Raw genomic sequence first — 17,401 nt, 5'->3', positions numbered from 1 at the left:
TGAATGCCTACTATCCAGAAGAGCGATCAGAGCTCATGGCAAGGCAATAATCAGTGGCTTAAGCAACTTTCAAGCACCATGGGGGGAAAACAAATGGGATAGAGCTTGGAAATTACACTGGTGCATGAAGAACATACCATATTAAAGAGCAACTGCTGATTGACCTGGTGATGAAGTGGAGGATATGACCATATGCTTCCATAAAGGACATTTGGAAATGGCTTCGAGATTATCCCCTGAGAGCTCATGACTATTACCTGGTGTATTCCCATTAATTGACAATGTAAACTTATCTGTGACAGTGAAATAAGCTGTCAAAATAACTGCCTGTCCTCCTGGGAGGAAAAACTTACCTGAATAATTATCATGCCAAGCGTATTCTCCAGATAGAACTATCGAAGAGTTATGCTGGCTGGATTTCCCCTACATATTGTACTCATTGCCTTGGAAAGAGGAATAGTTTCTGCTTTACTCGTATCATTTGGATGGGGAACATAGGTGTGTTAAAGTGGGAATAAGAATACAAAGTTATAGAAGAGGTGAAAGGTGAATCAATGAAGAGTTTACGATGTCAGCACAGTGCCCTTTGTCATATGCTGAGAATACTGTTCTGGGCCTGCATCCGTTAGTAAACCCTGTTTTGACTTACAGAAACCAATAATAGAGAGTGTGTAAAGAAGGTAGCCCCAGACATGATGTCCAAATCCAAGAATCTCTATGAGGAAAGCTAAGCAGTTCCTAAGACACTTCACCATCATTTCTTACTGCATGTTGGGAAAACGACAGGAGTGAAGATGAGCATAGATGTGAATAAATGTTATTTCCCTGTGGCCCTATGTGCAGTGGTCACAAGTGCAGACTCTGGAGTCTGGTGGCAGGAGTTTAAATCCTTGCTCTGCTATTTGCCAGCTGTGTGGCCTTGGTTATTTATCTGGCTTCGGCTTCCTGTGTCAAACGTGGCTACCCCACAGGTCAGGGCATGGTATACATTCTACGGATACTGCCTCTTATTTTTTTCTTCCTGGCCCTAGAACAGTCTAGGGACATGTTTAGGGAGCAAATTAAGAGTTCAACAGTTGTCCTGGCCCCAGTTCATCCCGTTTGCTCTCTTTGGTTCAAAAAGTGAGAAGGGGGATTTTGAGTAACTGTCATAACTCCCTTTGTCTGTGTCTGTCCTGGCTTCACTGAAGAAACCACAACCTGGGCTGCTTCCCCTGCTGAACCTGGGCCCAACAGGGATGTCACTCCCCAGGTCCCTTCTCCACCTGAGGAAGAGCCCTGGGCCATAGGCTGGGGTCACAGCACCTCTTACCCCCACTGTCTTTCTTTGTACTGTCTTCCCACAAGTTGTTCTGCTTCTAGGCCCAGGGAGATAGATCAAGCACTATGAGGAAATGGAGCCATCCCACTCTGGACACCTGTCTCTGACATCCTCCAGAACTATGTAAAGCACCAGACCTCTGATGCCAGATGGCACCATCTCCCCTGATTTCCCAGGACCAACTCCTAAGTAAACAATTTGCACTAGAATCCTTATCTTGGGTTCTGCTTCTGGAGAAACCCAAACTAAGACATTCAGCGGTCGTTTTTTCCTGGTGGCCTCCCTAGGGCTTGAAATAGGTTAGGGAACTGCAGTAGTTACATTGCTTTGGATGTTAGAGATACAGTATCAGCAGCAGCAACCAGGCAGACACCTGCGAGCAAGTGAACAGAGGGAGAAATGTCCATAAACATTTGCATGTCATGCTAATCCTTCTTTTATTTATGGCCTTCTCTTTTCCTGAATATTCTTTTTCTTTCAAGAGGCTTTAAAATAGGAATGGTAGAAGAAAAGAAACAGGACACAGAAACAGGCCCAAAGACAGCACTGCTTCCTCCTCTAATTGCTGTGAGTGTAGAGACAGACTGTGAAGAGCAGGTGCCACATTAGGTTGAGATTTTCTCACCTGCACGTTTTCCAGGAGGCTGACACAAATGGAAGGATGTGACATGAGGGCAAACTCCCTGGGACAATCATCTCCCACAACTGTACAGCCCATGATAGCTTTAATAGAGAAAGCAAACAATCATAAAGGCATGCTACCTTGCCTCTATGAGATCAAACAATGCTCAGGTTGATGGAGGGGACACTTTTATGTCTCCTGAAAAGTCCATGTTTCTGGATATCAGTGAACTATCAAGACTTTTCCTAAGGGAAGGTTAAAAAAATAATTGTGGTTTGGGCTTCTGTTTCAAAAGGAGAACAAACTGTTATTTAAGTTCTGTGAGAGAACAACAGAGACACTGACTATAGACACTGTCTCTGACCCATCGTGTGACAGAAGAAAAATAAAGCGGAGGCTGCCCATTAATACCCTGCCCTGAAGTCAGGAGTTGTTGGAGTGGGTAGGACAGGCAGCAGGTATTATTACTTTTTAATGGCTACTTCAATGGAGATGTGCACGCTAACATTGTTCTTGGAGAGAAAGCTTTTATTCTGTGAGATGCTTGTCACACTCCAATTAAAAACACAATTTATTGTTAAGGGGTAGGAGAATATCGGTTTCTTTCTACCTGTATTTTGTCTATTGTTGAAAATCTTACATAAGGAAAAAGTTTGAGGCTAAGAAGAGCTTTTTCTTTTTTTAAGTCCAAAGTAGGGAACGTTGCCACTTTAAAAAATACCATTTCTGAAAGAAAGCAGAGGTGTCAGAGACAGAGAAAAGAAGGGAGATGTGTCAGTCTGTCAATGGTATTTATTGAACACTCACTGGGTGGGGAGAACACAAAGGGCATAATACACTTGGTACTCGTTCTCCAGGAGCTAGTAAGCTATAGAAAGGACCAGCATTAACACGAGTAAACACTTTCAAAGCAGACTCGTAAGAAACCACATGACTAATTGTAACTTCTAAGAAGTGTGTGTGTGTGTGTGTGTGCGCGCGTGTGTGTGTGTGTGTTTAAAAGGGGCCTGAAAGTAAGAAACAGCCATGGTAATGAAATCAGAAAATAAATGCCACCAAACGTAGGAGAAATGATATGAGAATACAAATTATCCTGCAGCACTTTTGTCTTTCAGTTGACTCTTCTCTGAGTGTAAATCAGAAGTGGAAACATAACACAGGATACCTTTCTTGTCATTGGGACGTTGGGGAACTGGCATCTCACCATGTCTGATAGCTAATGCTTCAAAGATATGCGTTATATATATTACTGTTTCACCTCGTGCAAGTGATTTGACTTGAAAATGCAATGACAGGGAGCCATATTGGGGAACAGAAATTGTTTACATAATTGCTTGGTCTGTTGGTGAATCTAGGCCCTCATTTAGAATTCATTATTTTATAAACTGCACAAAGGGATTTCCAAGTTGCCAAGCTTAGTTTGTAAAAAATAAAATAAAAAGATATGATAAAATGTCTGGCACAAGCTTTTCTGACTTTAATTTTTTTCCTCCATTCTATTCATCTTCCCAGTCATAGCGGGTACTCCATCAGCTGTGATAGCTGCTATTTTCTCTGGATTTAGATCAAACAACCTCAGAACATCCATCAGGGCCATTTTTACATCCTTTCTCCTTTGATGCCAAACCCCAAAGATTCCCCATCATGTACAGTCTGCAAGTTGTTGGACTGACAAGCATTAGTAACCTTGGAATGTCACCCAGACACCAGCTTTCATCCTGGAGGAGGCTAATGAATTTTGCTGCAACCAACTTGGTCTTGAAATGATTTTTCTTTAGGTCACCTTTCATAGTTAAAATAGTTTGCTTTCTTATAGTTTACTTTTTGTCTGCTGAGTTAAAGTGGCAGAGAGAATTGAGCCCGAGGACATGAGAGTCTGAAGCACAAAATTCTAATACCGACTTTTAACGCTGCACATTTTTTAATCATCTGAGCAAAACTTTAATTTCTGAGACTGTCCTCATCAGTGAAAGAGAAGTATAAACGTATAATCTACTATTTAGGGTTTTTGACTTTTTAAGCATAGGAACCCTTTTAAAAATACATGTATACGGTACTCACACATTTAACATATTTTTAACAGAATGGGGTACACACACATACACACAGAGACTCCTGTGTGGAATTAATTATACATTTAGTATACCTTAAAGAGGAATATACCAAATGACATAAATGTAATAAAATTTTAAGCAAATTTATATGTTATTAAGCATATAATATACAGCCATATAAAGCATATGCAACAGCAACTCTACATACCTTTTAACAGGACAGTACAAACACATGTGAGATGTATCAATTACTAATGCAATTTCTGTATGCATAAAAATGTGTCTGTTCTTCAAAATAACTGAGTTCTAGGGGATGCAACAGATTTAAGAACCAACTAGTGCTGGCATAATATGCAATAACTATTTCTGGGTCTATAATTTATGCATGTAGAGAAGAGTGTTAATATGGCCCAAATCAAATGTTCAACCCCAGGATCCATGCATTTATGTAATTAGTATTTGTTGGAGCCTAACCACATGCATGTCACCCCTGTTTACCTAGCCATTGCTGGAGGCAGAGGAGACCGTCAACATTTCAAATAAAAATAAATAAATAAATCTGTGTCACCTAAGTTGTCCTCCCTCTCTCCAGTTTACAGCTTCTAGTGCAGTTACCTGATTTACAGATAGCATCACTGGCTTCTGCCCTCGCCAGAATACTGCAGGCCTTTGGCCCCCGAAAACCCCACCCAGGGACTGTATTTTTTTTTTCTTTTTTCTTCTTTTTTCTTTTTTCTTTTTGGTTTTAAGAAGCGGAGGGTTTAATAGGCAAGAAGAGGGGAAAAAAGAAAGCAGTTCCCCTGTACAGAGACAGACGGAGGGGGGTTCCAAAGCCTAGAGATGGAACCCCACGCTTAGGTAATACCAGCCAGCTATACTTGATGGCTGGAGGAGGCTGTTGTCTGATTTGCATAGGGCTCAGGGGATTGGTTTGACCAGGCATGTAATTCACGTAGCCCGCCAAAAAACTGGCCCTCCCACCCTAGCTTTTAATATGCAAATGCAGGGCGGCATGATGTTCCACACGCATGGAGATATGTAGGGGTGGCCATGCTGCCAGGCACATGTGCGGGCAAGGGCAAGAGGACAACGGTGGGAATTGCCATGTTGGGTGGACCCAGTTTCTAAACGACTTGCATTTGCACATCAAAGATCGCTGGCCCGGGACTAAGAGTCAGGGCTTTCAGGCTAGACAAGAGCTGTGAAAAATTTTCCAAGGACCCCTTTTTCCTCTCTGTGTGCCTAAAATAATGTCTTTATAATTCCTACCTCATTTCCCCCTGTGGAGATATCACCCTCACCCTAACTGCTGTTAGGGGGTTCTGGGTGACGACTCTGGCTACTTCCGGATGAAAAGGGGCATTGAATGGGGAACAGCAGCTAGGACTTCTCCCGTCTTGTCTTCTCTACGTGTCTCACACTGCCCTCCTTTCCTATTCCTCACTCCTGCCGTGGCCCACGGATCCACTTGAGGGTGCCAGCACCCTCCTCACAAAGGCATGGTCTCCCAGGGCTTCCAAAGCAGAAAACTGGTCGTTTTAGAGGATGGTCGCATTCCCTGATGACTTCTCATGCAAGTTTCACCATGGTTGTCACAGAATGGGGATGAATGCTCCCCTTTCTCACTTTGTGCCACACTTTATCAACGAGGCACGGAAAAGAAAGATGTCCCATCTGACCCCTCATGAAAGCAGCTTGTCCTGGTAGTTTCAGCTTGTTCTGTAGCCACTGTTCCACAAGGCTCATGAGGAAGACCTGAGGAACAGATATCTGAAATGTGCCCCACGCTGTCCTCGCCAATCCTGCCTCCCCCTGCACCCCATCCCCACAGCACTTCAGCAGTGCTTCTTGAATGCATCTCAATCACCTGAGGATCTTGCTAAAATGCAAATTCTGATTTAGTAAGACTGGCCTGGAGTCTGACCTTCTGCTTTTAACATGGCCAGGGCTAGGCACAAAATTTAAGGGGTGACAAGAAATTCAGTAATCAAGATAATAATATTTTAATGCAATATTTTGAAAAATCAAAATGAATACCAAAAAAATTCATGATGAACAGAATACCCAAATTTTAAATGCAGGATTAAAGATCCCAATTGATGTTAATCAGACCACATTTCGAGCAGCAAGTTTCTATAGCCAAAAAAAAGAAATTAATTTACTCCAGGGGGTTATGCCACTTATTTTTACCAGTTATGCCCTCATCTGCTGAGTTGAGCGTACGCTAGGACTATATATATATATATACACACACACACACACACACACACACATATACATACAGGCATCTCATCTTATACTTACATCATCATGGTAAGGAGTTATTATTATTATTATTGAGGTGGAGTCTCACACTTTCACCTAGGCTGGAGTCCAGTGGCGCAATCTCAGCTCACAGCAAGCTCCTCCTCCTGTGTTCACCCCATTCTCCTGCTTCAGCCTCCCGAGTAGCTGGGACAACAGGCACCCGCCACCACACCAGGATAATTTTTTGTGTTTTTAGTAGAGACGGTGTTTCACCATGTTAGCCAGGATGGTCTCGATCTCCTGACCTCGTGATCCACCCGCCTCGGCCTCCCAAAGTTCTGGGATTACAGGCGTGAGCCACCGCACCCGGTCCATCATGGGAAGGAATTAAAATTAGCTGAAGAAACTTACATTCTCAACTGGAGGGAGGAGTCATTTTTGTGCCCCTGGGGAGGTTCAGCAATGCCTCAAGACATTTTTGTTGTCACAGATCGAAGGAGTCTACTGGAATCATGTGGTTAGATGTCAGGATGCTACTAAATATCATACAATGCACAAGACAGCTCCCCACAACAAATAATTATCTGGCCTAAAATGTTAACAGTGTCAAGATTGAGAAATTCTGCTATAAAAACAGTATACGGCACAGAAGTATACCATAGACAACCAAGGTTGTCATAACTGAGTTTGATCTCAAGTATTCTTGAGTTTTTAATCTTTCCTATTCACCATCTTCTCTCACTATGAATAAAGCATTTTTACTTCTAACTTTGGGCATGACTTAGTAGCAGTCAATAAATAATACCTCTTCAGGTATAAAGATATAATATATAAAGAAATTAATATTCTGAAAATCTTCGTGAAAGGCCATTAGGTGTCAAATTGAAAAGGTTAGGAAGAGTGGTTCCATGTTTCTTATTTAAAGCCAATTAAGGATGCAAGCCCACTGTGATTCTGTGGAAAATTGGCTGCGACAATGTTTAATGAAAGTAGATCTCAAACCACATTCTCTGGCATTGAAATTGGAAAGCTGAACTTACCCTGAAGTTTTGTAGGACTTTAGATTTGAAGCCAGTAGAAAATTCATCTAGTTTTCCAAAATTGTTTATCTGTCAGTTGAATCATAATATCAAATGCCAAAATAAAAAATGTATAAGAACATAATTTAAAATGTGTGAGTATATGAATTAATAAAACATCAATATAATATTTTCACCTTGCAATATTATTTTAGGGGTATTAAAAATGATAGGATCTAACCTTACTCTGTACCCCTTGTGATCACAAAGTCCCAAGGTATAAAACAACTATAAATGGTTTCAAAGAGTCTTAAGGAAAAGTAAAACATGCCTGCTGGTACAAAAATTTAGACAAAAAGGTACCACATCAACTAATAATTATTGCAGAGCTATGGATTGATGATTTGCATATTGTCTTTCAGCACTAAAGCCACTTTTCTATTATCTGCTGTGTGATGCTGGGCCTGCTATTTTACAAAACATTTCCAAGGCTTCCTTGACTTCTACCTTCTCTTCGGCTAACAGAAGGCACAGACAGGAGATTGGAAGGTGGAAAGAATGGAGAAGATATTTCTGTCATGTTCTCCAATTTCTGGACGGCCACTGCTACAGCCTCCAAGTTCTTTTGGCACTCCCAGCAGCAGACATGCCCCCAACCCAGGGACCAACATCAGCAGTGGGGTGGGGTGGAGGCCTCCTCCAAGCTCCTCTTCTCTTCTCTTTTGTATCCCTAGGCCTAGGAGTAGTACCCGCTCTCAGCAGTTACTAACATCAGGGTTTGTGATGGTTACTTTTATGTGTCAACCTGACTGAGCTAAGGCATGCCCAGATAGCTGGTAAAATATTCCTTCTGGGTGTGTCTATGAGGGTATTTCTGAAAGAGACTCCATGGCTGAATAAGGAAGGATGTCCTCACCAATGTGAGTGAGCATCACTCGATCCATTAAGGGCCTGAATAGGAGAAAAAGCCTGAAGAAGGGCACTTTTTTTTTTCTCTTCTTGAGCTGAGATAAGCCTGTCTCCCTGCCTGTGGACATCAGTATTCCTATTTCTCGGGCTTTGCATTTATTTGGCCTGTGACCACACCAAAAGATTTCCTGGACCTCCAGCTTGCAGATGGCAGATCATGAAACTTCTCAGGCCCAACAATTACAGGAGCCAATCCCTCATAATAAATCTCTTTCTATGTACCTATCCATATCTATCTACCTATATAGGCTAGACAGATGGAGAGAGGGAGGGGAGGAAGGGGAGAGGGAGAGGCAGAGAGGGAGAAACAGGGAGGGAGAATTAAGGAGGGAGGGAGAGGGATGGAGGGAGGTAGAGGGATGGTGGGAGGGAGAGGGCTTGAGGGAGGCAGGAGAGGGATGGAGGGAGGGAGAGGGTTGGGGGGGGGGGGGGGGGGGGAGAGAGAGAGAGAGAGATCTTATTGTTTTCCTGGAGAACCCCTGACTAATACAGGGCTACCTCAGCATTCCCTTTCTGCTCTTTTAACCTTCAAACACCTGAGTAAATAATTCTCTGTATGAAGTCCTTCTGCTTGAAATATCTATCCTCCTTCTATTTTCTGAACTAGAACTTCACTGATGTAGGATACTAACAACAAAAATATAGGAGATATATAGCAATAAAATGCATGTAAATGTGCTGATTACATCTTTTCATATACAACTTACCAGTTGTGTGTTTCTCTGTGACTGTGCTAGGAATGAATAACATGTGTAGAACATTGCATTGTATGCCTGGAACAGAATAGGTAATTATAAAGAGGGCACATTTCTTTGTCATTCATGCTTTCTTTGTTTCCAAACTGGAGGAAGTTGAAGATTAAGCAGATCAAAATGTTATTTCAAAAAAAAAAGGATTCCAGCTGTTTGACCAAAAGAAGAACTGTCCAGAATGTATTTCAATAATGTATCACTACCAGATGTTATCTAGAGCTTTCTCCTTTTTAAGAGCAATGAGGCTTGTCCAAGAGAAACACTTAATCATCCCACTCTTCCTTTGAGACTGTGGAAAATTGCTACCTGCAAATCTTGCAGGCCTAGTTGATCATGTGAGAGTATATCTGTATGCCTGTGTATAACTTTTGATTTGCCTGTTCATTTTAAACAAACACGTCTCAATTTTTTCTGTGGATCCTGGATGTTCTTAAATCTTAAAGAAACTTGACTATTTTGGCAGCCTGGCTTCAGTCATCGAAATTATACTCTGCATAACTGTGAATGTTTTCCCTAAAAAACAGAATCTTAGGAATGATGACAATTTCTGAATCTTCTGAGAATCATTTTATTCTACACAAACACAGCAGTTAATGATTTTATGCTAATTTCAATGACATTTGGTAGGTAAGGGGAAGATAAATGAATGTCTGTATCTTTATAAAGCCAGTTACATATCTTATATAGTACCTTGTTGTTCATAATATTCATGTTAGGGGAAAATATTTTCCTTACCCTCACTCATGTGATTGTATTGAGTGAGATCTACAGTTAATAGAGATATTTGTACAGCCACTGTCTGCAGGTTACCAGTGGCACAACACCATGAATTATCCAGTGAATTTGGAACAACATCCTGGATGCTAATAGGGAAAACCAAGGGAACATGAGATATGGGCCCTGCTTTATAGTCTTTAGCAGGAAGTGATGGGATAATCATGTGTGTCTTTACTGTGGCGTGATAAACTTTACAAATACATGTACATATGGAGGGCTCTTTGTGATGCGCTGAGACATGCTTAAGTGATAGATAATTCATGGAGAGGCCATTTGAAATCAGGGGAATGATTACTGTGACCTGTGGTATGAGTCTGCTCTCTTAGCCTGACTTCCCCCTGGGAAAACAAAGCCTGAGATTCAGGCTTTTGTACATGTAGTTTATTTTGGAAAGGAATCCCAGGGAAGAGGAGTGAAGGATTAAGGATTATGAAACAAGGAAGAAGGAAAAGCCAAATCAAGGATACATTCTTGAGTTGGTCACCTCTGTGAGTTTACTGGGGCTCTACCATGCTGGTAGCTTGGGTGGCCAAATAGATAGTCCTCCCAAAGGATCATGGGGAAAAGTATTTATCCATTGGCTCTAGGATGTCCCTTGGATCTCCTTTGGGGGTTTAGCACTGCCCATTGGCACCCACTTCCAGAGTCATAGGGGTCCCATACCACAGCATGAAGAGCACAGGGCAGGTGATGAGAGAAGTGGTGCTTTCAGCATAAAATGGGCCAAAGCTTGTGCAAGCTTGTTTATAGTAGCTGCAACTACAACAGGAAGCAAGATTAAAATGGTATGAGGCAGTGTCCAAGGGGAGTCCAATAGGTCCAAAATGGAGTTTAAGCAAGGAAGTCTTCTAGAAAAGATGTTTGGCCTTCTCTGCTACAATAAATATTTTCATAAGGAAGTACCTGTCAATACGTCCTAGTTTATATTTTATTTTTCTTTCTTTCTTCTTCTTCTTCCTCCTTCCTTCCTTCCTTTCCTCCTCTCCTCTTCCTTGTCTTTTTCTTCTTCTTGCTCCTCCTCCTCATGCTGCTGCTGCTGCTGCTGCTTTTGTTTTTGTTTTTGAGAGAGGGCCTCATTCTGTTGCCCAGGCTGGAGTGCAGTGGCACAGTCTCGGCTCACTGCAGCCTTGACCTCCCAGGCTTAAGTGATCCTCCTGCCTCAGCCTCCCTAGTAGCTGGGACTATAGGTGCACACTACCACAATCAGCTAATTTTGCTTATTTTTTGTACAAAGGTCTCACTATGTTGCCCAGGCTGGTCTCAAACTCCTGAACTCAAGCAATTCTCCTGCTTCAGCCTCCCAAAGTGCTGGGATTATAGGCATGAGCCACCACACCCAGCCTTCTTTTACTTATGAAGCACCTCATTTTCCCAGACATTCCACTAATAAAAAACTAATTTATTTCCTGGCTCTTATATAAGTGATATGTATGTCATCAACTTTGAAGAAAGGGAAACTTTCTTGTCTTACTTTAATCTGCCTAGATTGTAATCTTTATTGCTTACTGTAACTAACTACAGGGCCACCCTTACCTTGGGGTGGAAGGAGGAAGGTAAACATATTTTTACTTATTATTATTACTTTTTGAGATGGAGTTTTGCTCTCTTGCCCAGGCTGGAGTGCAGTGATGTGATCTCGGCTCACTGAAACCTCCACCCTGCCAGGTTCAAGCAATTTTTGTGCCTCAGCCTCCTGAGTAGCTGGGATTACAGGTGTGCAACACTGTGCCCGGCTAATTTTGGTATTTTTAGCAGAGAAGAGGTTTCACCATGTTGGTTGGCCAGGCTGGTTTCAAACTCCTGACCTTAAGTGATCCGCCTGCCTCGGCCTCCCAATGTGCTGGGATTACAGGCATGAACCATCACGCCCAGACTGTTAATATATTTTTAAAGAGCTACTGTCCATATAAACAGTTTGAGTCACCCCAAATCAGCTTGTTAGCCGCATTCTGATGGTTCATCTCATGCAATCCAGCAAAAGAAATACCGAGCCTCCAGCAAGAATCACTTGCTCACCAAGCTGTCCTCTGGGAACTGGCAACTGGCTACAGGACCCTAGGACAGCTCCACAGATTCAAGTACTGGGATTCCTAAGGGAATCTGGGTGACTTCACACTTTGGGCGTAGGGAGAGAGGATTGGAGAGTACCCTAATGGGTAGCCATGGGGTCCAGGGCCCCCACAGGTGTTGGTCCAGCTCAGGGCATCCTGCTGGGATGGCACTGCTGCTCTGGCTGGTCTCAGCCACATAAGAAGGGCTTAGAAACTTTTGAGGAAGTTGCTCCAACACACATGGGGAGAGGAGGACAGGATCGGGTCCCTGCTACCCTGCTCCCAGCCCAACCCAGGGCCCAGAGTTGGATCCTTTCTGCCTAGATCTGAGAGTAGAACTAACTCTCCTAGTTGACTCCTGTTTTGAAAACATCTTTCCTTGAGGCCAAGTCAGTGTCATTCTGACAGACTAAACACCTGGAGAAGTGGACTTTTCCTTTGTGCGCTAATGCTGAACGTTTATAAATCAGGCTTTATGCAGCGTAGAAATGTGTATGTATATTGGAAGCCTGTTTTTATCTGTAATACAACCAAGGGGCAACTCATTAGCAGTATTAAAAAACCATCTTCATGCTTTATATATTACTCCCCAGACATTTATATTCTACTTAGAATACACTCCTGGTTTAAGCACAATGGAACTTACCTCATTTTCATTTGATCTGTAATAGAATCTGTAGGCAACACTGTATATTTTCTTCTTTTCTGCCTGTTTAAAGGTGCTGCTTTATTATTTTAACACTTGGTTAATATTTCTTACAACCCACATTTAAATCACAGGTTCTACAGAAAACAACACTATCAAGGCCATATAGTGCAAACATTGCCACCTACATACCCTTTCTTAAGACGACAGCATTAATGCTGCTGTTACTGTTGAACTGCTCCTGTTTCCATGAGGTTAACATATAAAAATGTATTATTCATGAATGAAAATGCATTTCATATATTTTACCAATTGTTATTATTGTTCTAGAGGGGGAAATAAATGAAAATGGTGGTAGTTGTGGAAATGCATCCTTATTCAGGACTTAATATACACTACCAATTTAGACTACTTACCTTCTTCAACTTTAAGCCTTCCATTAAACTGAAAAGCTTGATGTCAGCTAAACTCTATAAATGTTAATTTAAGGTCAAGGTGCTCCTGGGAAGCATTTGAATGCTTAGAGCAGAGCCCAAGAAAACTTCTTTTCAAAGATTTATGGGATGATATGGCTCCTTTCTGAAAAATAGGAACTCTATTTCTACCTTTTCCAATCACTTTCTATTTCAAGCTCTAGGACACACTTTCCTTTATGGATCTTTCTGAGATATTTAATAGCATTCTGGAGATGTTAAAATGCAAATTTTTTCCATGTGTAATGTATAGTGTCTCTCCAATTTCAACTTCATTTAGTGACGCCAAATGCTTTGTACAGTGAGGAATGAATCATCCATAACTCAGGAGCACCTTCGTCCATAAAGACGGCCAAAGCACAGCTGCATCATTCACAATATCCAAATCATCACAAGGTTGAATTTTTAGCCAATAATCACTTTTTCTGAAACTAAATCACATTTCAAAGTGCATTTAAGGTTTGGTTCAAAAGGGCCCACAGTCCAGTTTTCTCTGTTGTCTAAATTACCGTATGGAATAAATTTGATCACACAGGAATCTAAACTTGCTCTCCATCTTTGGGCTACCAATGTTTCTTTCAACAGGGATCTGGAACCTTCTGGGGAAATCAGAAAGAGCAGCCTGGTTTATTATTTGCCTGGAAGCTATGGAGTCACTTCATTTCATGCATGAACGTGAGGTGCTGACAGTGAAGTCTCACAAGGAGAGAGGAAATAGCATCACCATATTCAAACTTCTTTCTGGGGTATGGAGTCAGTTAGGCCGAAGTTTATTGACTCTCCTAGGAATCCCCCATCCATAGCCACTGGTCAAGGAAAGCAAATTTAGACAGTCTCTTAAGCGTTTTTGTTTTGTTTTTTTTTGTTATTTAAATCAGTTTTATTTAAGAATTTCCAACATTGACAACTCTTATAAAAAGCATCCAAGCACAGGACACAGAACCACAGCAAACAGCATTCTTATGGGTAGCTAACAGACATTAGAACTTCCACCCTTCTTTGAGACATCTGAGTTCACTGTGAACTCTGCTTCCAAGTACTCCTGCAAAGCACATTACAAGCTCAGTCCATGTTCTCAACTCATCAGCTTCAGTTCACATTACCACACTTACACATCAGTAACAGAAGAGAACACACAACATACAGCATTCACAGCAGTTGAAAAAGGGGTAGGGGCCGGGCGCAGTGGCTCAAGCCTGTAATCCCAGCACTTTGGGAGGCCGAGGTGGGTGGATCACGAGGTCAAGAGATCGAGACCATCCTGGCTAACACGGTGAAACCCCGTCTCTACTAAAAATACAAAAAACTAGCCAGGCGTGGTGGCGGGCGCCTGTAGTCCCAGCTATTCGGAGGCTGAGGCGGGAGAATGGCGCGAACCCGGGAGGTGGAGCCTGCAGTGAGCCGAGATCGGGCCACTGCACTCCAGCCTGGGCCACACAGCGAGACTCTGTCTCAAAAAAATATATATATATCATTTCACTTAACACATTCAACTAATACGGGTTATCTAAGAACAAAAACTCACTTAAAGTCTTCCAACAGATGTGGATGTCCTTTGAATGCAAAAAAACATTTGCACATTATTTGCTGTAATTGCTCTCTGCACACACTCTCACCAAAGCCACAGGATTGAGAGACATAGCTCGCCAAATTAAAAAATATCCATAGGGACCACCAAGTCTCTGCACATGCTCTCTCCTTTTCTCACGCATACTAGCCTTTCATGCCTTAGCACCACCATCAATCCCACACAAGGTTTCAAAAGTTCAAACAGGCTTCTGGTTCCATATCACAGCCTTGCGTTCATAGCATTGATATGACTCCATGAAACAAAGAACAGCAGATAAAAATGGGACACTCATCGTCAAAGACATGGCCTGTGATGCATGATGACGAATTCTTGAATGAGAAAGCATGTAGACAGAAGTATTTCTATGGCAGAATATTTACAGCACTACTTTCAATGAAGTGCCTGTTCCGTAAACATTTGAAATGAGATGAACTGCAGAGATTAAATGAAAGCTTCATATTGTGCTTTTGTTTATGAGGGGAGACAAGTGTTAAAAAACAAAACAAAAGAACCAAACACTGTGACACCATGATCTCCCAAAAGGAGATTTTCTTAAGGAAAAAAATCCATATGGTGGGGTTCAAATTAAAACAAGGAGTAAAGAATGTAGTTCTAGTCCATGGTTTCCATTTTGAACATGCAAATAATTCATTTGACAAGTCCAGGGATAAAATATTACAGGAGAAACACTTTGATATCAATTGTGTGTTAATTTACCAATAAGGCAAATAGCAGCTCACTTTCAACCACTCAATATTTCAACCTTCCATGTAACAAAACTTATTTTTATTTATTTATATTTTTTTTATTTTTTGAGATGGGGTCTCACTCTGTCACCCAGACTGGAGTGCAGTGGCACGATCTCGGCTCACTGCAACCTCCGCCCCCCACGTTCAAGCGCTTCTCCTGTCTCAGCCTACCGAGTAGCTGGAATTGCAGGCGTCTGCCACTGCACCCAATTAATTTTTGTATTTTTAGTAGAGACGGGGTTTCACCACCTTGGCCAGGCTGGTCTTGAACTCCTGACCTCGTGATCCACCTACCTCAGCAACAGTTCTGGGATTACAGGTGTGAGCCACCTTGCCCAGCTCATGTAACAAAACTTATAAATTTCCTTTAGCTCTTCATATATATATATACACACATATATATATATATATACTTTAAGTTTTAGGGTACATGTGCACAACATGCAGGTTTGTTACATATGTATACATGTGCCATGTTGGTGTGCTGTACTCATTAACTTGTCATTTACGTTAGGTGTATCTCCTTATTGCTGACTATACTCCACACTGAACAAACCAATTTTGAAAATTCTTAGTACACATGTATTTTACAATATACTTCTCATGAGTTTAGAAAATTTTGAATTTCCCACCATTCTATACTAACCAACCACAACCCCACTGTCTACATTCCCCAGCCAGAAGACTTAGAATCCATGCTTGAGCCAAAGCCTCCATTAAAACCACTGCCCGATGCTGCATTTGATGCTGATCCCCAACCAATTGCTGCACCAGAATGAGAACCACTATAAGAGTTATTTCCAGAACCGAAGGCCTGGTTTGGCTCCCTCTGCATGTTGCTTTGGCTTTGGTTATTACCCGATGGGCGTGACTGGTTCTGCTGGCTGGCTAACATGCCCATCATACCCCAACTGCTCTGTAGCACTGCCTGGGCTGCAGCCATCATGGTTGGATTAATGCTGAATGCACTAAAGTTTATCCCACCACCGATATTACTACCTTGATTGTTTCCCAAACCAGCTCCACCCCCTCTACTATTACCAAATCCACCCGATTCCCAAAGCCACCTGGATTACCACCAAATCTTCCACTTCTTTCTTTCTATTACTATTGTGCTTAGGTTCAGCATAGGATATATGAATGCTGATTCCTTTAATGATCAAGTCCTCTCCACACAAAGACGGTAGCACCTGATCATCTGCAAATGTAACAAAGGCAAAGACCCTGAACGGCTTGAGGATGAAGACATCCACCACTTCCCCGTACTGACAGAACTGCCACAGCTCATCCTCATTCATGTCCTCTGTTCAGTGCCCCACAAACACTTTTCTGCTTCTCAAAGGCTTATCTGGGCTTTGCTTAGAATTGGGAAGCTTACGGTCACACCATTGTTCATCTATCATATGCTGCTGTGACATTCCTTTCACCTGTGTTTCATATTCCATAAAACAAACGAAGCCAAACCCCTTTGAATGACCAGTCTTAGTATCTTTCTTGATCTGCACCATAAGAGCTTCTCCAAAGGTACTAAAATATTCTTCCAGGTCCTGCTCAGTTGTTGTCCATGGGAGACCCAACACTATTAAATCGGATGTTTTCTGGACTGCTCGTTTCACGTTCACTACTGATGAAGCATCTGTCTCATCGATGTTTCTTTTGTTATCTTTAGGATAGTTGACAACATACACCAGATTTCCCCAGCCAGCATCGGGGGCATGAAGAATTCCTTCCACCAGCCGGACACCTCTCGTACATTGAGACACTGGATTCCTGTCGCGAAGCCCACATGCCCCTGGAAACTGGGCTGTAACCGTGGACAGCAGCACTGTCCCATCGTCTTCCGATGGTATATCAACGGGCTCAACCGTTCTCATCTTTGGTTACCCGAATATATTCAGACATCTTTTACTTTTCTGCTAGGCCACTGCTGGGAAGCTCGACAGGGACACCAAGGCGGCGACCGTGTTGCCCCCACTTTGAAGCGTTTTATATAACATTTTATATAACACATTTCCTGGACCAAGTGATAAAAGGCCAGCCAATATACAGGCTCTCCAGAGGTTTATTAGGTGGTTTGACAGAACAGCTTTGTCTAGCAAGGGATGATGTTGATGAGGCAGGGCAATGAGATTTTTCTCTCAGGAATTTGAA

General features: G+C 42.2%; 1 pseudogene across 1 annotated transcript; it reads right to left on the bottom strand.

Annotated features, from left to right (window-relative positions):
- Positions 1-15,785: 15,785 nt before the first annotated feature.
- On the bottom strand, positions 15,786-17,152 carry LOC105547341 (annotated as a pseudogene). Its single transcript, XR_001007214.1, has one exon. The product of XR_001007214.1 is annotated as a TAR DNA-binding protein 43 pseudogene (transcript).
- Between the last annotated feature and the right edge of the window lie 249 nt (positions 17,153-17,401).

The sequence above is a fragment of the Mandrillus leucophaeus genome, unplaced genomic scaffold (genome assembly GCF_000951045.1).
Source record: "Mandrillus leucophaeus isolate KB7577 unplaced genomic scaffold, Mleu.le_1.0 Scaffold387, whole genome shotgun sequence".
Lineage (NCBI taxonomy): Eukaryota > Metazoa > Chordata > Mammalia > Primates > Cercopithecidae > Mandrillus > Mandrillus leucophaeus.
Note: the sequence above shows the minus strand (reverse complement) of the source record. Positions and strands in the feature narration are given on the sequence as shown.